The following is a 22,354-nucleotide window of genomic DNA, read 5'->3' on the forward strand; positions in this document are numbered from 1 at the left end:
GTTTCCTCCCACAGCCCAAAGACACACTAACTGGTAGGTTAATTGGTCATTGTGAACTGTCCTGTTATTAGGCTAATGTTAAACTGAGGGTTGCCGGGCAGCACTGCTTGAGGGGACAGAAGGGCCTCTTCTGTCTAGTATCTCAATAAATAAATCAGTACTGGGAGATCTTCTGCAGCTTTGTTTAGAGGGCTCTGTTCAACAGTCTGATAACAGCAGGATAGAAGCTGTTTTTCCACCCGGTGATACATGTTCTCAAGCTTTTGTACCCGATAGGAGGGGGAGAAAGGGGAATGACTGGGATAGGAGAGGTCCAAGGAAGTGGAAAGTTTTGATGGAGGCTGGTTTGAGAATGGACTGGGCTGTGTTCATAGCTCTCTATTTTCTCACAGTTGTGGGCAGAACAGCTGCCATACCAACATGGAGCAATGAAATGGTAATGACATAATTTTGCCTAGCTGGTGTTAATTTGAAACTAGCTATATGCTTCAGTTGATTAACCTGTCATAACTTTGGCCAGAATGGAAAGAGTTAATGGACTACAAACAGAAGGTTTTGAGAAGGCTGGGAGTTCAGTACATAACTGTACAGACCATTTCCTAATGGTAGGGCACTTAAAATAGTTACAAGTCTTTTATTGATTTCTCTGGAAGAAACTCAGTATATAGCTGCACAGTTATTATTGAGATCACCTATCAAGGAGATTGAACAGGCTGTGTTTCACTCCAAAATGAAATTAGAAATGAGAGAAATGTTTAAAATTATACAAAGAGCAGTGGAATGAACTTGGATAAACTGCTTCTATGTGGGTAACCCCAGAATAAGGAAATGTCAATATAAATTGTACACAAGGAGGAAAAGGAAGTTTGGAGACATCTCTATGTGGGTTGTAAGGATGGAGAGGTGGCTGAAGAAGGCAATGCAGATAAGTTTAAAGAGAAGCTTAGTGCATTACAGAAAAGGACAGAATAATAAGGGTGGAGAATGGGAAGGTGAAGTTGAAATTTTATGTGGAGTACTAACACCAGTGAGGATCAGACGGGCTAACTGTTTTGTGTTTATGTTGCAGGTTGGTTGCAAACACATGGGGCACAGGAGACCTGCAGATGTTGGAATCTAGATCAACAATCTGAAGGAACTCAGTGGGCTGAGCATCATCTGTGGGAGGTAGAAATTACAGAGGGGAGAATGGGAGATTTCACAGAAGTCCCTTTGGAGGGGGAAGGAAATTTTCATCAAGGTGGGCATCCCTTGAAGAGACTTTGCAATGGAGTGCTAAAATAGAGACACAAAGGACTGCAGACACTAAAATTTGGAGCAATAAACCACCAGCTGGAGGAATGCAGCATCAGTGGAGTGGTATTGAACACGCAGATGTTGATGAACATGCTGAATTCCCCAGCAGATTGTTTTTCACTCAATTTGAAGCTCCTTGGAAATTAACAAAAAAGTTACTCCATTTCAAGAAAGTCTTAAATGAAAGTAGCCCAGCAAAAGTAGTACATAGCAGTAGAATTATTGAGCACTTATTTCTTATTAAAGGTCAAGAGAAACGGGACTGAATTGCTGGGAATGGTAAACATTAAAAAAAGGAGGCAAATTCCTGTAACCCGCTGCTGACGTTACCTCCACAACAGCAGTGTTGGGAGCTTGGGATCCAGGAAGAGTTAACTAATCTGGTATAAAATTGGCCTGTCTTTCCATTGGTCACTTGCTGGATCTCAGTCCAATACCAGTAGTCTTCCCTCAGATCTTCATTCTCCTCAGGTGTTTTATACTATATGCCATATGAGCAGAAACAACAGGACACAGGTTATTGTACCAATATGAAATCCCCTATTTCAGAGTAGTGTTCTTTAACCGAGCTCTGGAGATTGGCTTTGAGACTTTGAATTTGAGATTTTAGTTCACCTGGGCGGAGCTCTCTTTGTATCCTCTGTCCTCTTTTCTCTGATATGGAATGTCAAGTTAATATTTGTCAAAAAGAAGACAAAGCTGGGCTCAGATGTTTGGCTTTCTCATACTCAGTACACTGCATCTGAGGTCCGTGCAGGTTTGAATAGTATTGAGCGTAATGCAGGCAGGTGTGAAAGGTGTCTGAAGGAGCAGGCAGGTGTGAGGGATGTGTGAAGGAGCAGGCAGGTGTGAGGGATGTGTGAAGGAACAGGCAGGTGTGAGGGATATGTGAAGGATCAGGCAGGTGTGAGGGATGAAGGAACAGGCAGGTGTGAGGGATGTGTGAAGGAACAGGCAGATGTGAGGGATGTGTGAAGGATCAGGCAGGTGTGAGGGATGTGTGAAGGAACAGGCAGGTGTGAGGGATATGTGAAGGATCAGGCAGGTGTGAGGGATGAAGGAACAGGCAGGTGTGAGGGATGTGTGAAGGAACAGGCAGATGTGAGGGATGTGTGAAGGAACAGGCAGATGTGAGGGATGTGTGAAGGATCAGGCAGGTGTGAGGGATGTGTGAAGGAACAGGCAGGTGTGAGGGATATGTGAAGGATCAGGCAGGTGTGAGGGATGAAGGAACAGGCAGGTGTGAGGGATGTGTGAAGGAACAGGCAGGTGTGAGGGATGTGTGAAGGAACAGGCAGGTGTGAGGGATGAAGGAACAGGCAGTTGTGAGGGATGTGTGAAGGAACAAGCAGGTGTGAGGGATGTGTGAAGGAACAGGCAGATGTGAGGGATGTGTGAAGGAACAGGCAGGTGTGAGGGATGAAGGAACAAGCAGGTGTGAGGGATGTGTGAAGGAACAGGCAGTTGTGAGGGATGTGTGAAGGATCAGGCAGATGTGAGGGATGTGTGAAGGAACAGGCAGGTGTGAGGGATGTGTGAAGGAACAGGCAGATGTGAGGGATGTGTGAAGGAACAGGCAGTTGTGAGGGATGTGTGAAGGATCAGGCAGATGTGAGGGATGTGTGAAGGATCAGGCAGATGTGAGGGATGTGTGAAGGAACAGGCAGGTGTGAGGGATGTGTGAAGGAACAGGCAGGTGTGAGGGATGTGTGAAGGAACAGGCAGATGTGAGGGATGTGTGAAGGAACAGGCAGGTGTGAGGGATGAAGGAACAAGCAGGTGTGAGGGATGTGTGAAGGAACAGGCAGGTGTGAGGGATGTGTGAAGGAACAGGCAGGTGTGAGGGATGTGTGAAGGAACAAGCAGGTGTGAGGGATGTGTGAAGGATCAGGCAGGTGTGAGGGATGTGTGAAGGAACAGGCAGGTGTGAGGGATGTGTGAAGGAACAAGCAGGTGTGAGGGATGTGTGAAGGAACAGGCAGATGTGAGGGATGTGTGAAGGAACAGGCAGGTGTGAGGGATGAAGGAACAAGCAGGTGTGAGGGATGTGTGAAGGAACAGGCAGGTGTGAGGGATGTGTGAAGGAACAGGCAGTTGTGAGGGATGTGTGAAGGAACAGGCAGGTGTGAGGGATGTGTGAAGTAACAGGCAGGTGTGAGGGATGTGTGAAGGAACAGGCAGGTGTGAGGGATGTGTGAAGGAACAGGCAGGTGTGAGGGATGTGTGAAGGAACAGGCAGGTGTGAGGGATATGTGAAGGAACAGGCAGGTGTGAGGGATGAAGGAACAAGCAGGTGTGAGGGATGTGTGAAGGAACAGGCAGGTGTGAGGGATGTGTGAAGGAACAAGCAGGTGTGAGGGATGTGTGAAGGAACAGGCAGGTGTGAGGGATGAAGGAACAAGCAGGTGTGAGGGATGTGTGAAGGAACAGGCAGTTGTGAGGGATGTGTGAAGGAACAGGCAGGTGTGAGGGATGTGTGAAGGAACAGGCAGTTGTGAGGGATGAAGGAACAAGCAGGTGTGAGGGATGTGTGAAGGAACAGGCAGGTGTGAGGGATGTGTGAAGGAACAGGCAGGTGTGAGGGATGTGTGAAGGAACAGGCAGGTGTGAGGGATGTGTGAAGGAACAGGCAGTTGTGAGGGATGAAGGAACAAGCAGGTGTGAGGGATGTGTGAAGGAACAGGCAGATGTGAGGGATGCGTGAAGGAACAGGCAGGTGTGAGGGATGAAGGAACAGGCAGGTGTGAGGGATGAAGGATCTTTTTTTTTCCTCAGAGATCAATAGGAAAGGCCTGTTAGCAAGTGTTGGGTTCAGAAGTCACTGCAACCACAATGATAACAAGCCTATGACTTCCACAAATTTCAAGGTGAAAGAGAAGATTAAAAAAAAATTGGATAAAAGATTGAAAAATTAACTGAAACAAACACAGTCACCCTGCCCAATATTTTGATGGGTGTTAGCCCTTTTATCTGTTTTATAATATAGACTTCCTTCTAATCATTTGAAATAAGTGATTGCACTACTGAATTAAACAACATGTAACTGTCATCCAAATAAATGACAAGTTATCCAACTTTACAATTGTAATGCACTTGGTTGCAATATTCAACTAAACCACTCAGTTATCTTCAGCAAGGTCTTCGGAACGGGTCTGTTATTTGTGTTAGTAAATACCACCTATACAGTTTATGACAGTTTGACCACAACTAATATAGGTGCCTTTAACCCACAGTGATTACATCATTGCATCAACACATGACTTACTTGCATATTTACACACACACAAACATACACACACATATACACCTTTACATCTCATGGGTGCTACAGTGGTGCAGCAATTAGCATGATGTTGTAGTGCTCGCGGCTTTGGAGTTTGGAATTCAATTCCAATGTCAGCTGTGAGGAGTCTCTGCATGCCCTTGAAATACTCTAGGTGCTCCCATTTCCTCCTAGAGTCTACAGATATACCCACTAGTAGATTAATCGGTCATTGTAAATTGTCCCATGATTAGGCTAGGATTAAATCGAGAGATTGCTGGGCCGTGCAGCATGAAGGATTGGAAGGGCCTATTACACAATGAATTTCAATGAATAAGTAAATAGACCTTTCACATTACTTTCCATCTTTGAAAGAGTACTGAGACTTTACACACAGTAATTACAAATTCACTCTGCTTAATTGTGACAGGAGACTGTTGCCGAACAGCTTCTAACTTGCATCAGTTGCGTGAGCTTGTGTGGCCATTAGATACTACACTGTCCTTAAAGCAAACAGTTTTAAATAGCATAAATGGTATTTGTTTGTGTTCAAAAAACATTTTTTGTCATTGATAGTTGGTGAGAAATGAGGAGTAAGGCAGTTTAGAATTGTTTTACTCACTTCATTTCAAGCATTGATGCTTGGAGATAACAGAAATGGCTGGTGGTGAAAATGAAACAATTTCATTACTTCAACAAGTTAGAAACTATATAGAATTTAAAGGTATCGACAATTATCTTGAATGTTGCAATGACAAGGAAGATTTGAAGAATGCAGTTGCTGAAAGCATTGTATGAAGGCAGTCCGTTATCTGCACTAGATATCTGTGCTAATTTAGTTCATTTACAGTAAGCCAAAAGAACACAGCAACATGTTGGTTGTGTGTCATATTTGAAAATGACAGTGAAACATGCGTGGGAGAGTTTTTAAAGTGGAAAAGCAATTGCATTGGGACAGTTCCATTCTCTCAGCCTCAGAAGTCCCAGTCTAGTGTTACAAGTACTGTAGTTGCCACAAGCTGGAGTCTTCCTTGGTTGCAGTGGGTAACCATGACTTCTGTGTCTTATCATGCCCTTCGCTCTCCAAGAAGTTTTGGATCTTGGTTATTGGAACTTACTGTTGATCTCATCTGTCCAATCTGCCAGAGCTGACTTCACATGCTAGGACAGGCATATCCCTATTTCACCGGGATACCAGGCCTGCTGGCTACCCTCAGCTGGTTTAGCCTGCCTGTCGAAGCGGTGAACCAGGGTGTGGCCGCTGTCACGCGCAAACAGCTACTTGGAGCCACAGGTGAGAGCTGAGTGTTCGGCGGCACCAAAGGTGAGTGAGCTGTCCCAGAATAGGCATGACAAGCTCCTTCAACAAAGGTGCTAGCCTTCTCTGGACACCCCATACTTGGCAGCATATGCTGGTGGAGTTCCTCCGTTCACAACTTTGTAGAAGTAATACACAGTCTTACAACACTGTAGTAGCATTGGTAGTGTTCTAATTTGGTTTGCTTTGTTTTAATACCTTTCTAACTACTTCCATACAACTTTGTAATACTGGTTCACCACTTAATTGGACCAAAATGCACTGGTCCTGATGTGTCCCAATTAACCGGAATCCACTCCACTAGCTAGTGGACGTTACTAACTACATGACCGGTTGTAGTGTACTAGAGGCAGAAGAGTGGTGCACGTAACTGGGTCTCTTCCTCATAGTTCCATTGTGAAGGAAAAGCCCTGTTAAGTGCACCACTAACAGAGTGCAGACTTGGCTTTAGTTGCATGTCGTGTGGAGTTGCATGCTCTGCCTGTGACCGTGTGGCCTCTCCTCAGCTGTTCTGATTTCCTCTCACATTGCTAAGATGTGTGTTCAGAGGTTAATTGTCCTCAGCGTGGAGTTGAGTGATAGAATCATAGTTGATGCAAATGTGGGGAGAATAAGTTGGGATTCATGCAGGGTAAGTGATGTACAGTGAGCTCAAGGGTTGTTCCCATGCTGCACGACTCTGTCCAGCTAGCTAATCTGTGAATTATTATTGAATTATTCTAGGTTAGTAACTAATAACTTCAGTTTATAGGTTGTAACTAGTGGTATGGTAGCACTGTGTTTAAGACAACGCTTTACAGTACTAGCAACCCTGGTTCAATTCCCGCTGCTGACTGTAAGGGATTTGTATGTTCTTCCCATGACCATGTGCATTACCTCTGGGTGCTCTGGTTTCCTCCCACAGTACAAAGACGTATCGGTTGGTAGGTTAATTGGTCTTTATAAATTGTCCTGTGATTAGGTTAGGATTAAATCAAGGGATTGTTGGTGGATCGAAAGGCCAAAGGGTCTATTCTGTGTTGTTTCTCAACTGGAGGAACTCAAATGGTCAAGCATCTGTGGAGGCAGAAGATGTCAGTGATATTTTGGGTAGACTCCTATATCCATACTGAAAAGGAAGAAGAAAGGTTGCTACTATACAGCTGTCATGCAAGGGTTATTTCTGAATAAGGTAACCAACCAGGAGCTTGTCCATCTGTATGTAGCATTGTCTGAATATTTAGATTAGTGAGGTGGCCTCAAAAGAGGAACATTGGAAGACAAAGTTGAACTGCAGCTGACTCCAGGGTAATCCATCAACAGCAAGATATGCAACACTCTGACCAACAAAAGCCAGTATGCAGTAGGTCTTCTTTAACATCTTCCTGTCCATGTGTTGCCTTGTTCAGAAGCTATAGACTTGCACCCCACAATCCCTCCGTATGGCAATGTTCTTTATCATTTACTATACACTTCCTTCCTCAAGTCCAACACCTCACACTTGTCCAGGAATTTCTTACAGTGTGTAAATGGGCACAGTTCCTTGTGAACTGTAACCATGAACCCATTTCAGACATTCAGAGTGCCTTGTATTGTTAATAGAAAATGGAGATACTTATATGTTCTCTGTATGTGGTCTTTCACACTCACTGTTAGAATAATACTCTGGAACCAGGAGCAACGTTAACTAAAGCCACCCAGATTCTAACCCAAATTAAATCCGGCCTCATCGACCACTGCATTTCTTGCTTATGAAGATCCCAAGACCAGGAACTGACTTAAGCTTCCCAGCTAGTGCTGGATGTCCAGGACTTACAAACTAAAAGTAACTCATGGATGTGATGAATGGGAATAATAAATGATGGATTTAAAGCATTTTATAATTATAAAAAGAAATTGGGAAAAATAAAGGGGTGGTTTCACTACCAATTTTGGTCAGAATTTCTAGTACCATTTCTAGTTTCCTTTTCCAGATAGTGTTGGACTGGTTGTGGCAGCGCAAGATCAATATATATTGAAGTGAGAAATCATGGGTTGAATCCGCTAGGAAAACAACTGACAAGAAGTGGAGTCACTATTAGTGACTGTATCGACTGATGGGTTGGATAGCGGGCATTGAGAATGTCTGCTTTCATGGCAAGATGCCAACTGTACGGCTAACTATATCAATTCAAATTCATATATTAATTGACTAAATCAATCGATGAGTCAATTTAAAACATAGTAAAAAAAGGAATTCAAGTAAGGAACTGCAACAACTTCTCCCAATTTAAGCAAGTTATTTTTGACAAAAATGCAGACAGTAGAGAATAGTTACATACAAATTAAATGCAACATTTCAGTCTCAGGCACTTGCAGAAATGATTAATGACTGAACAACCCAATCATTCCCACATAACTTTGTCATGTGTGTAGCCAATCCTAGGTTGTGGTGTCAGAATGGCTGTCAGGTGGAACACAATATAGAAAAACAAAAAAAAATTGTGGGAAATGCAGAGTGAAATGATGGAGTCAGTTGTCATTGGTATAGCTACTCTGTTATTTGTCACATTCAGGTCAGAGAAAGGAACTGTGGATAACATGGGTGAGATGGTGGAAGAGGGGTACCTCATGGTGAAACCTTTAGAAATATGCCCAACACTGAGTGAACTATTAACAGTGCACATGAAAACAGAGCTCAGAGATCTGATCAAAATTCAACATGTTCCTGACTGTATGGTTGTTGATTTGGGATTGAATGTAAAAGATTGGCCTGATGGCAGTAAACCAAAACAATTAAAATACATAAATGATGAAGAAATTAAATGGCAATTGACGGTAATTTGAAGGGGAATATCTTTTTTGGTTTTGTTCTTTGTTTAATTGATAATTATTCGGGTCCCTGGTTTTGTTCTAGGCCTGGTGTTTAGTGAATTGATTGACGGTAAAACAAAATGTTAGACTGATATTCTATTGGCTGAAGAGGAGAGTGTGGAATATTGGAGCACAGCTGAGGTTCACATCAACAAGAGAGCCAAGGCTGATTGTCAAACTCTGAACCTGGGACCCAGAGGGCAGGTGACAGAATCTAATATAAGGTAACTAATCAGACCAATGGGTTTTAGTTTCTGGCCATCTGATGTACTTGTTTGGATCTGACGCTCCAATCAGATTTTGCTTTTCTGCTAACACACAGAGCTGAGTGAAGTTTGAGGTAAGGACGAACGATTGAGTTGATTGACTGTTGGAATGCGAGAAAAGCAAAAGCAGTGAAATAAATTTTTACTCTAAAAAGAACACACACTAGCACACAAGACAATAAACCTACCAGGCATTTACATCCCAATAATAGCTCCAACACATGAGCATGTCCTTTTTTAATACTAAATTTGCATATCTAAATGACCCCAGTTAAATTTTATTCAAAGGTACCTTGTCTGCAAGCTGCTGCATGGTTCAACAGCTTGTAGCAAAACACACTCAAAGATATTTCCTGTTTACAAGAAGGGGCAAGATGCCAGAATAAGAAGGTGGGGGGGGGGGAGGGGAAGGAGGACAAGCTAGAAAATGACAGGTGAAGCCAGGTGGGTGGGGGAGGGGTGAAGTAGGTAGCTGAGAGGTGATCTGTAGGAAAGGGGACTTGAGAGGAGGAATCTGGTACAGGAGGAGAGTGGATACTGGGAGAATGAGGGGGAGGTGCACGAGAGGGTGGTAAGAGGTCAGAGTAGGGAAATGAAGAGTGGGGAAGGGAAAGGGGAAAAATTTATTGAAGTTGGAGAAATCAGGTTCATGCCAATAGGTCGGAGGCTACCCAAATGGAAGTTGGGATGTTGCTCCTCTGACTTGAGAGTGGCCTCATCATGACAGAAGAGGACCAATATGTTGGAACAGGAATTGAAATGGTTGGCCACCAGTAAGTTCATGTTTTTGCGATTGGAGCCAAGATGCTTGAGAAACCAGTCCACTACTCTACGTCGGGTTTCACCAGTGTAGAGGAGGCCTCATTGGGAGCACCGGATACAACAGGTGAGCCCAACAGATTCACAGCTGAATTGTAGCCGCATCTGGAAGGACAGTTTGGGGCCCTGAATGAAGGTGGAGGAGGAGGTGAATGAGCAGGTGTAGCACTTCTTCCACTTAGGGGGATAAGTACCAAGAGGGAGATTAGTCGGAAGGGACAAATGGACAAATGATTTCCTTCAATCATGAAGGAAAGGATCCCTGTGGAATGCAGAGTGTGGTGGGGGCGGGGGAGGGAGATTCTTGTGTTTTGTGGTAGGGTGCCTTTGAAGGTGGTGGAAGTTGCAAATAATGATGCAATAGGATGTGGTGGCTAATGGGGTGGGAGGTAAGGACAAAAGGAGCTCTATCACTGTTAAGGTAGCCTGAAGATAAGTTGAGCAGGAGATATTTAGGAAGTGGAGGAGATGCAGGTGAGGGCAACACCAATGTGGAGGAAGGGGAACCCCCTCGCCCCGTTCTATGAAGAAGGAGGATATCTCCGAAGTCTTGGAATGGAAAGCTTCATCCTGTGAACAGATGAGGCAGAGATGAAGGAAAAGAGAAAAGGAATGGGATTTTTATGGGAGACAGATATCCAGGTAGTCGGATAGTGGATTATCCAAGTTCTACTGTATGCCAGGTTGTGGGTATGTTTTCAAGTGGTTCTGCATGAGGATGGCCAAAAATGTACTGTACAGATAAAGATGTATTTAGTAGTTTTCACAACATAATTAACGTGTTTTGCAATTGTTTTAAAGTACTTCTTCTGCCTAGGATATATTACCCATTAGAAAATAAGGCAGCAAAATTGTTAGAAACCCCCAAAACAGCAATTAAATAAGAGACCAAATAATCTGTTTTAGGTATTAATTGAGAGATAAACAAAAGCCAGGACATTATGAGAATTGCCTTGCTACACAGTGCTGTAGAATCACTTCCGTTCATCAGTGAGGATAAATAGGGTCTTCGATTAATATTACATCTAAGGAGAGCACCACAGGCAACAGAACTTTGCTTCCTTGCCCCATTTAGGTATCAGCCTGGAACTTGCACCGAAACCTCTGGAATGCAACATGAACCTGAAAAACTATGGCTGTCAATTGAGCCACAGCTGACACTGAGAGGTAAGAAACATTTTATGAAAAGAAAAGCTATTGATTTAGTTTGTTTGTTGCTTCTCATAGAATACTTTAGTATGTCGACTCTAAATGTTACTCCGGTGAGCCCGTTATGTATGAATGTTAACCATAAACCCACTTCCTGAAGTCGGGATCTCAATAGTGCTCCATTGGAAGCTGTAAAGCCCAATCATTAACAAGATTTCACTGCGTTATGGTCAGGGAGACAGCCTTGTCCCCAGGGAAATGATAATGAAGCTCAGTATAGCAATAAAATAAAATCACTCTGTGATAATGAGTTTACTTTATGCTGTGCTTGTAACGTGGTTCTGTAAACAACTTGATTATGTTGCCAATTGAAAGCCCTCACATTGTTAGGTATGTTTTTGTGCAAGGGAAAAAATATCTGCTTGTGTATTTATTTGGAATAGATTGAAAAAACGAAATGCAAGTCCACAAACTACCTAAAAATGTGATCCTGATGAAGGGTCTGGGCCCGAACCATTGACTGTTTACTCTTTTCCAAAGGTGCTGCCTAACCTGCTGAGTTCCTCCAGCATCAAATGTGTGCTGCTTTGGATTTCCAGTGTCTGCAGATGTTGTCGTGTTTATGCTACGTTTTTCTTTCCCCAATGTCATTCATCAGCTTAATAGAGTTCTCTATAAGGTCCCTGTTAGCTCAGCGATAGCCAGGATTCACTTTCAATTTACTTCTATAGTGTAAAACTGGTATGGAAGATTGGATGAACATAATAGAAACCACTTGACTGACCACCTCCTCTTGAGATGTACAACTTCAAGGGTGACACTCTCTAGTGGCATACTGACAACCATTTCCTTCCAGGCACATTCCCACTTCAGTGTGGCATGATCCCACTGTCTAGGCCTGATGAGGAGGAAGAGATGAGAATACTTTGGGATATTAGAACAAAGGACATTGAACAGCATAGCACAGGAACAGACACTTCAGCCCACAATATTGTGCAATTAAACTAGTAACTAAACTAATCCTTTCTGTCTATACCATGCCCGTACCTCTCCATTCCCTGCACATCATGTGCCTATCTAAAAGCTGCTTAATACTTCTATTGTATTTGCCTCCATTAAAATCTTGGTAGTGCATTCTAGACACCCACCATTCTGTGTAAAAAGTACTTGCCCCACCCTTCTCCTTTCAACTTAACCCTTCTCACACTGAAGACATGCCTTCTACTATCAGAGAATTCAATCCTGGGCAAATGATGCCAGCTGTCTACTCTATTTATTCGTTTTATAACCTTATAATCGTTCATCAGGTCTACCCTCAGCCTCCCCCATTCCAGAGAAAATTAGTTTTGGAGTTTTGAAAAATAAAGTGTCAGGAAAGTATTTATCAATAACTTGGAGGAAGAGGCAAAGACAAGGAAAGTCAGAGGAGAACAAAGCTCGAGATGGGAATCACAAGACTGGTCTATGTATGAGACAGGTGTGTACGTAATTCACAGATTTTGTTGTGCTTGAAGGAAACTTTTAAAATTTATTATCAGCATTTTTGTTAGAGGAGATTTTCAAAAAAGAAGCAAATTTTAGATGCAGTATCTTATTATAGAATCACCTTCCACCTCGTTGCTCTCTGCCTCCGTTGTAACACTCTGCCAGATGACAGTGTCCCTGTAACGACACTCTGAGAGCACTAAATAATATATATCAGGTTCGTTACACAACAGGAAGCCAGCTAAAAGGATGCATGCACCACTCCACTGCAGGCTGCTAATGAAGAGAGAACAATTCAAGTTACTTCCTCCTTTCCAGTGCCCCATTTTATTTTTTTTAAATTGAGAAACCAAGTGAGAGTCCAAAGCCAAGAGTGCAGGACTGCCTCAGAGTTGACAAGATGACATTGGATTATTTAAACTGCAGGTTCCAATCTCAATTCTCTGTCTCAGCAATTGCTTCATAAAGCTTCAAATGAATTGACGCAAAGACCTTAAAGCCCCTAATGCCATCTTGCTTTCTGAAAGGCTTTTGGAGATGGTTCTGCATGAAAGACTCAGTGGTGGGGGTGGGGAGCTGCTTATAGGTTTCATCTAATCTCATCAACCTTGTTTCCTGGGCAGGAACTGGAGTCAAAAGAGGTCAAAGCACAGTGGCCACACACTTCCAGGCTTTCTGTTTTCATTCCTTTCAGGAATAGGACAACCGTCATGAAAAACAATCATGAGCAAAAAGCTATATATTGCACTCTGGAGCTATCTATTTGCCCTCTGCTCAAAGGAGAAGATTGCTGGAGGAACCCAAAACATTGACTACTTCCTTTCACTGATGCTGCCTGACCCACGGAGTCCCTCCATCACTTTGTTACTCCAGATTCACTTGCATCTGTATCAATTGGGATGACGAAGGCAGCCAGGCAGTCTGGATCAGCATGCGTGCTGGCTTATTTACTGTGCTTAAGCTGATCATCCATCAGTATCACTGAGCCACCGGATGGCAGCTCATCACCACCTTAAACTGCAATTAACAATTACTAATTCACACTGACCTCCCACAACCCTCAGGTGGTTACAAGAAAGAAAGGTGACTCAGCTCTACTGTCAGCGTTGCTCTGCTGCTGATCATCAGTGTCTGTTTGAACCAGAATTATGAACACAAGAAGCAACTAACTGAACTGAGTAAACTATACAGCATAGAACACAGAGTATCATAGCACTGTGCAGGCCCTTTGGCCCATGATGTTTGACGGCCTTTTTAATCTACTAACCCATCTCTCCGACATACTGTAACCCTCCATTTTTCTAGCATCCATGTGCCTATCCAAAAGGTCCTTAAATGCCATAAAGTATTTGCCTCTACCACTACCCCAGCAGGGTGTTCCACTTTCCCACCACTCTGTGTACCTCTAAAAGACCACCCATACTTTTCTCCAAAAGTAAGCACCCTTGTATTAGCCATTTCAACCTTTTTAGCTACCCACTCTATCTTTGCCTCTTATCTTGTGCACCTGTATTAGGCCACCTCTCCTCCAAAGAGAAAAGCCCTAGCTCACTCAACCTATCTTCATGAAACATGCTTTTTAGTCCAAGTAGCCTCCTGATTTACCTTATCTGCACCCCCTCTAAAGCTTCCACATCTTTCTTATGATGAAGTGACCAGAATAAAATTCTAACCAAGGTTTTCCAGAGCTGTACCATTACCTTTGGACCGGCTGCTGGTGCAGCATCAGCACTGGACTTCAAGGCAGATGGTCCTGAGGTCGAATCAACCTGGGCAGCAGCAGTATCTGCACAGAAGAAAGGCCGAGTAACCTACTTTCATATCTTGCCACAAAATCCCTATGGACAACTACTCTATCCAAAGGATCGACAATGACCCAACAACAAACATTATCTTGAACTCAATCCCCTGTCTAATGAAGGCCAACACTCATAATGTCTTCTTAACAGTTCTATTAATTTGCACGGCAGCTTTCAGGGATCTGTGGACATGGACCTCAAGATCCCTCTATTCCCCCACGCTGCCATTAACCCTCTATTCTGCCTTCAAATTAGACCTTCCAGCATGAATCATATCCCATTTTTCTGGTCTGAATTCCATCTGCTTATGCTCAGCCGAGCTCTGCATTCTGTCAGTCTCATTGCAACCTACAATAATGCCCCACACTAACCTCAACTGGAATGATCTCTCTAGAGGACATACAAACAAAAACTTCTCACTGTTTCTTGGTATATGACAATAATAATTACCAATTACCAACAGATTTGGCCTGTGTACACATCCTGCAGGGATATGGAAATGCAAGGTACACACTCCCTCTGAATGCTTGTAGTGCAAACCCTGCATATCAACAATGAAAACTCAGGAAATGGATGTGCTGAGCCCATTGCTGTACACTACCACACATGACTACACAGCCAAACACCCAAGTAATCACATTGTCACATGACAGTGGTGGGGCTCATCACCAACAATGATGAGGCTGCCTAGACAGAGGAGATGGAAGCGCTCAAGGCCTGGTGTCAGTCTAATAACCTCTTCCTCAATGTCAACAAGACAAAGGAGATGGTTTTCAAACACAGGAGAACTGATGCCACTCACAGCCTTTTTTTACATCGGCAGAGCAGCAATGGAAACAGCAAGCTGTTTCAAACTCCTGTGAGTGCACATCTCACACAACCTCTTGTGGTTCCAGAACACATCCTACACAGTCAAGAAAGCTCACCAACACCTCTGTTTTCTGAGGAGGCTGAAGAGAGCTGGACTATGCACATCACTATTCACAACCTTCCAAAGATGTGCAGTAAAGAGCATCTTAATACGCTACATCACTACAGGGTACGGAAACTGCACCACGGTGGGCAGGAAAGCGTTACAATGGGTAGTCAAAACTGCCCACGCATCATTGGCACAAGTCCACCCCATCACATCCCCACCACCACTACTTCATCATTTCCTGACAGAGTCACCTCATGTACAGACACTCCTGAACCTAGTGTCACTTTATGTGCATATAATCAATGTAAATAAGCTATTTTATGCATTTATATTTATTGTTTTTTTATTATTATGTTCTTTATCTTAGTGTGTGTTTTTATATGCTACATTGGATCCAGAACAATTACTTTGTTCTCCTTTATATATTTGTACCGAAATGACATTAAACAATCCCCAAACTTGAGAATGCACACCTTTGTTTTGTCTAAGCTCATCATTTAGGAACCAATTGAGGTGGAAGTCCTGAGTAGGAACACAAGGGACTGCAGATAGCGGAATCTACAGCCAAAGGACAAAATGTTGGAAGATCTCAGCAGATCAAACAATATCTGTGGTGGGGGGTGGGGGGAAGAAAGCAAATGGTAAATGTTTCCAGACACCACCCCGCATCAGAAGTGTAGAGGGAAGGTAGCCTGTAAAAACAAGAGTTGAAAGGGAGGGTTGAGACAGCAGCTGGTAGGCGATGAGTGGAACCAGGTAAGTTGGAGGATGGTGGACAAACAGAAACAAGTGAGATGGGTAGGGAGTTTTGACTGAGATTGGAAGGTGTTAGGTGGAAACAGAGAAGGGAAGAATGATGGTTAGATAGAAAAAAATTACACCTCATCCATCTTTCAAAATTTGAACTACTTGCACCACCAGTTCTCTGGACTGCAATGTCCAACACCTAGAAGTCATATCAGCAGCAACTCTCTGAAAACATTTTTCCAGCTTATCTCCAAACTTCTCAACCTTCACTGCTGAGGAGGAGATAATAACATTTCAGTGTTTCTCTCCAAGTTATGATCCAAGCTGATCTAGAAATAGACCACTGTTCATTCACCATAACTGGCTGCTCCCCTCTACAGAGCACAGTGTCTCAAATAAGCAACCAGCATAATCAAAGACCCTACCCACCCCAGGCATTCCCTCTTTTTTCCCCTCTCCCATCTGGCAGAAGATGTAAAAGCCTGAAACACAAGCAAGTTCAAGGACAGCTCTGTCTCACTGTTCTTAGACTCATGAATGGACCTCTTGTCTAATAAAGCTAAGCTCTCGAACTCTCAGTCTACTTTCCCCTCGCCCTTCCACATTGTTTGTCAACTTGAACTACACTTATCCTGTAAATGTTACACTATATTCACTATTATTGCTTTTCCTTTTGTAGTACCTTTATGTATCTACCCTCACTGGTTACTTTATTAGATACCTTCCTAATAAAGTGGTCACTGAGTGTATATTTGTGGTCTTCAGCCCTACAAGAGCCCTACCACTTCAAAGTTCAATGCGCTGTACATTCAGAGATGCTCTTCTGCACACCACGTATTTGCTGTCACTTTTCTGTTAGCATAAACCAGTCTGGTCATTGTCCTCTGACCTCCCTCATTAACAAGGCCCTTTCACCCACAAAACTGCTGCTCACTGGATGTTTCTTTTTTTGCTTAGGCACTGTTCTTTGTATACTCTAGAGATTGTTGTGTGCATGAAAATCCCAGGAGATCAATAGTTCCTGAGATACTCAAACCACCCCATCTGGCACCAAGAATCATTCCATAGTCAAAGTCACTTAGATCATATTTTTACTGCATTCTGATGTTTGTTTGGATTGAACAGCAACTGAACCTCTTGACCATGTCTGCATAGTTTCTGCATTGAGTTACTGCTGATTAGGTATTTGCATTAATGAGCAGGTGTACAGGTGTACCTAATAAAGTGGCCACTGAGTGCACGTATGCAGTGGTTTGTCTGGATGGCATGCAAACAAAACTTTTCACCACCACAGTACGTGTGACAATTATAAACCAACTACAAACTACCAGTGAGATTAAATTCTCCAGAGAGACTGCAGCAGTTCAAGAAGCAAACTTGTCAACATCTACTCGAGGACAATGAGGGATGAATATTAAAATGCTGGCATTCATAGTTTAGCCCACATCTCACATCACAATAAACCAAACTCAATGCTTACTGTATACCTGGAGCCCATTCATTGTACTTACACCTTTATGAAAGGCTAATGATAATATATCCTCATTGCTTTTTACAACCCACGCTCTAAAGCAGTTTTTTAGTAAGTGCACGCATTCACTCTACTTGGCCCACACTGGAGATTAATATTCCCAATTCATTGCACTCACTCCCTCATACCTACCCACTCACACACATAAGACCTTGTGTCATTTCATGTAAATTACATCACTCTAGTGTGGGTATGCTTCACAAATCAATATCTTATTGCATCCAATTTGATTGTACTCCCACAATCAGTTCACAAAATCATGATCTTCAAAGTAATTGTAATACCTAGAGATGTCCATCTGCCTGCCTGCTCTTTTTATTTTGCAGCAATAAAAATATGAAACAGGGTGGGGGGGTGAGGCTCAGTTATAAATGATGTATAATGATACCGGTTATAATTGGGCCTCCATCAAAAATAAGTGGAGCAGTCAGAAAAATATAGCATGGGCGAAGAGTTGCCACAATAGAAGGAGCTGATGCAAGTGGATTAGGAGAGTTATGTTTTTTCAGAGACAAGTTATTATAGCTTTCGTGATGGTGCTAGTAATCTTGGTTATCTTCAGCTACACCAGAAAGTATGAGAAATATTTGTACCAACGTTTCTAATGCAGGAAAATGGTGAAAAACTCTATTATGCATACACAGTGTTCTCTGGGAGACCCAGACATTTCAAATATATTACAGATTGATTTTCTTCGGGTTTAGTATTGGGAGATATTGGTTTAAGTTTCTAGGAAGGTTCAGTTCTATTGAAATCTTTCATCACAGGTATCATTAAAAAGTGAACTGCTCCAAAAACTGACTTACTCCGAATCTTAGTCAGTGTTCCTTAAGGTTGTTACTGCCAGGTGTGGTAATGGGGACAAGCTCCCACTAACTAGCAAATGCTCCCAGTGGTGTGCACCTCAAATAGCCTCTGGCCAGCTCTTGACTTCATGTGTGGCTTAGCTACCAAGCCCAGCATAGCCATTTCTACTGACAGGAGAAAGGCAGGTTACTGGCACCTTAAAACCAGTCGCTTTGGGCAGACGGGCTTATCAGCCATTGTTGGTAGTTCATCTAGGGCAGGGAAAACTCTGACCTCAAACCTCCGCTGCCTTGCTGCTATACCCAATCACAGGGAAGACTTCAGGAGTAATCCCCGAGCAAAAAAAAAATCCAGAGCTGGAGTCCCTAAGCCCCAAAGTAAGCTACATTGAGTTCAGTGCTGAGTGGCAACTCCTGCGATACTGCTGGTACCAAACTGTATTGGTCTCTACTGTTCCTTTGGGTTTATCAATGCGTGGAGAGAGGGAGCTTGCTACATGGGCATCAGCTTGCTCTCCATATAGTACTGCGTAGTTAGACAGCTAGGACACAAAATCCATGGTCAACTCTGAGCAATGGAGGCCCTCATCTCATAAAGTCTGCGTGTCTTCAGCTACTTAATCAATGGACTTTCAACTCAGATTGTTCAACTCCATTTGCAACTTCTCTGCCCAAAACTGGAAGAAATTTCAGAATATAGAACATACACAGTCCGTCATGCTTCACCTCCACTGAAGACACAAGAGACTACAGGTGCTGGAATGTGGAGCAACTAACAATCTGCTGGAGGAACTCAAGGGGTCAAGCAGCATCTATGGTGGGAAATAGACGGTTCTTCCAGTGTCTCTTAGAATTCAGCCATTCAGTACAATCATGGCTGATCAAGTCCCAGTCCCATCTTATCCCTCCACCCAGATCTCAAAGTCAAAGTCAAAATATGTCTCTTTGCACAAATACATATAAGTACAGGTGTAATCTAAAACTTATTTGTAGCAGCATCACATGTCCATGGCATCAGAATCAGAGACTTGATCTTACCAATTATTTGAACTATATCTAACTCCTTCCTGTATATACTGAGCAATGGCTCTATGGCAGAGAATGCCGTAGGTTTACCATATGCCTGGTGATCAAAGGCAAATGCTGGAAAAGCTCAAGAACACTTTCTTCCCCCACTGTTGTCAGATTCCAACACCAATCACCTCCTTCACAGTTTGGGGGACAAAGAAAGATAGAAAATAGGTGAAGGAAACAAAAATAAACTTGCTAGAAGAGCATGGGAATCTGAAAGAACGGAAATAAAACAGAATGTTGGAAAAGCTCAGTAGGTTCAGGCAGCACCTGTGGAAAAAGGCTGGGAATGAAAAACATAAAAATTGGAAATCTGATGCAAAACTAGACAGAAAATACTGTAATAACCTGAAGAGTCTCGATTGGTGACAATGACTGTCCATTTCTGTCCATTGATGCAACTTGACCATTTGAGTTACTCCAGCTTTTCATATGTTGCTCCAGATTTCCAGCATCTGCAGTCTCTTATGTCTCCAAATGCCGGAAACATTTAAATGTTCAGACAGTATCTGTGCAGAGGGAGTTAGATAAAATATTCTATAAACTGTAGAATACCAGGCACAGAAAGATTGAGAGGAATAATTACAGAAATCAATACAAGCTGGTAAACAGGATAGAAAATATTCAAAGTAAATAGAATATTTACCTGTACTTAGTGGAGGCTGAAATAAAATTTGATGGAAGCAACTTTGTTATGTATTAAAAGTCAGCTTCAACATGACATGGTGCTCAAGCTGGACATTGTACCTCGGGAAAATATTAGCCTGAGAGAGAAATCAGCAAAAGTTCACCAGAGCTGAAAGGGTTAAGTTTTGAGGAGAAATTGCATAGACTACTGTAGGTTTGAGATCCCATGAGTATGGCTGATTAAGGAGATGTTTAAAATGATTAAAGTATTTGCTGCAGTAGATAGCAGGAAACTATTTCCTCTGGCAGGAATGCCCAAAACTTGGGAATGCAAAATTAGAACTAGGCTGTACAGAACAGAAATTAGGAAGCACTTGCTCATGCAAAGGTTGGTAGAAATCAGGAACATGCTCCTTTAAGAAGGGTTGTGACTTGAGGTCAGCTTACTGTTCTAAAACTGAGATTGACAGACATTTATTAAGGAAGAAAAAAATCAAGTTGGACAAAATGGATAGAAGTCCAAATCAGCCTTAATAAAAGTAAATGGCTTTAGCTTTGACTAACTCAATTTTGTGCTTAAGTTCCTAAGTGTATGTCTAAATATTAAACTATTTTTGAAGTTCACTGAGTATTATAACACACAAAATTAGTTTATGGTAAACATTATAGGTCATTCAATGTCAAAGAACATTATACAAAGAAAATAAATATCAATATACTATACCAAGCACTTAAGAAAAAAGTAAACATCCATTATACAGCCTTACTGCTCCCTAATCACTTACCAACATCTACATTAAATTGCTTACACTATTAATTTAACAACAGTTAAAGTTTATCAATTCTATGATTATTATTGGCCAGACATTGATGCCAGATATTCTTCAGGGTGTATGTGAAGCTTTGACTCCAACAGATATTTCCTTTAGTTGTTCAGGCCTTTAACTCAGATAATGTCTATGCAAGCAAATTTCTGCCGACCCTTCCTCATTTCATCTTGTTGACCACGTTGTTCATTTTTTTAGTGTTACTATGTTAGATTCAACAAGACAAATGGTGTAATCTGTTTTCAACACTTCTGGTGGAGGTAACAAGATTAAATAGGATAATGAACGTGTAATTCCACTTGATTTTGGTAAATGTTTTGGCAAGGTCGCAGTTAAGAGACTGATTTAAAAGATTAGGGTCTATGGAATCTAAGGAAGTTGGCAAAATGGATCCTAAGTTAGCTTAGCAATAGGAGACTGAGAGGCTATTTCTATTATTGGATGTCTGTTGCTAATGGTATCTGTTGCATGGGTTCACTCTCAACAACAATAATTGATTAGGTACTAAAGGAATCTGCATCAGCTTTTATTAGTTTAGTTAAAAACAAGTATGCAAGTCACACAAAATTAAATAGTTCAATAGTTTCATTTAATATCAGAGAATGTATACAATATACAACCTGAGATTTTTGATCTTCACAGACATTCATGAAAACAGAAGAGTACCCCAAAGAATTACAGTAAAAACATTATAACCCCAAAATCCCCTACTCCTCCCACACACAAGAAGCAGCAAAGACCCTCCCCATCCAACTTATTACAGCAGAAAAGCATCAGCATGCTCCACCCACCAACCAAGCAATAGCAATAGAATGGCCATGGTCTGCAGCACAACAAAAACTGATTGTTCACCTCAACATACCGCAGGCTCTCTCTCCAAATAAAGGGACAGAGAGGTATCACTCAGTGAGAGGGAAGACATAGACAAAACAACTTACTGATTTACAGTTGCTACCTTTGCAGACACCCATGAGTTTTATCTGACGCTCCCTGGGCAGTCAAAGAATAGAAATGGTCATAGTGGGAATAAGAGTTTATGCTGCCCAGGCATTCCTCTTGATCACAACATAGTCTTCACATTTCTGGTGTGAGGTCATCCACTTCTGCAATGGTTGGTCTCCAGAAATTACTCTGTTTCTCTTCTAGAAATGATCCATTCTTATCCTCTTCCTTAATAGATCATGCAGCTGTGCTTCAATTTCATTTTCTGAGGCTTTATCCTGTTGGATTTAGCCCAAGCAACAAGCAGGAATACTTCATTGCCATTCTGCCAGGTAACCTTTTTTCTCTCTGAACCAGACCAGTTCAAACCAGTTTAATCAGGTTAGCAAAACACTGGGCTCAGTTTATTTCAGATCACAGCTGATTTTTATTTACAAGCCTGTCATTTCTACATAACCAAGTAAACAGCTTCTTTATTTGGAACTGATCTCAAGTTTATCAGGTCATCAGCAGGAAACTCATTGTGACCCCATCCTTAAGCAAGAACCTGTTCGCAAAATGGTGGCCTCACAACCAGTCTCGCAAAATAGCAGTCTCCATTCGTTTTACATCACGGCAAGAAAAATGCCATTTGGTTTGTGTGTTTCCATTTCATTCT

The 22,354-nt window shown here is 42.3% G+C and overlaps 1 long non-coding RNA gene across 2 annotated transcripts in view; it reads left to right on the forward strand.

Annotated features, from left to right (window-relative positions):
* LOC140739517 (uncharacterized) overlaps positions 1 to 22,354 on the forward strand; it is a 104,152-nt gene that overhangs the window by 65,372 nt on the left and 16,426 nt on the right. For both annotated transcript variants that reach the window (XR_012101663.1, XR_012101664.1), the window contains exons 2-3: positions 1,070 to 1,167; positions 10,869 to 10,960. This is a non-coding gene — a long non-coding RNA (uncharacterized lncRNA). The remainder of the gene's footprint in view (positions 1 to 1,069; positions 1,168 to 10,868; positions 10,961 to 22,354) is intronic.

The sequence above is a fragment of the Hemitrygon akajei genome, chromosome 15 (assembly GCF_048418815.1).
Source record: "Hemitrygon akajei chromosome 15, sHemAka1.3, whole genome shotgun sequence".
Taxonomy (NCBI): Eukaryota; Metazoa; Chordata; class Chondrichthyes; order Myliobatiformes; family Dasyatidae; genus Hemitrygon; species Hemitrygon akajei.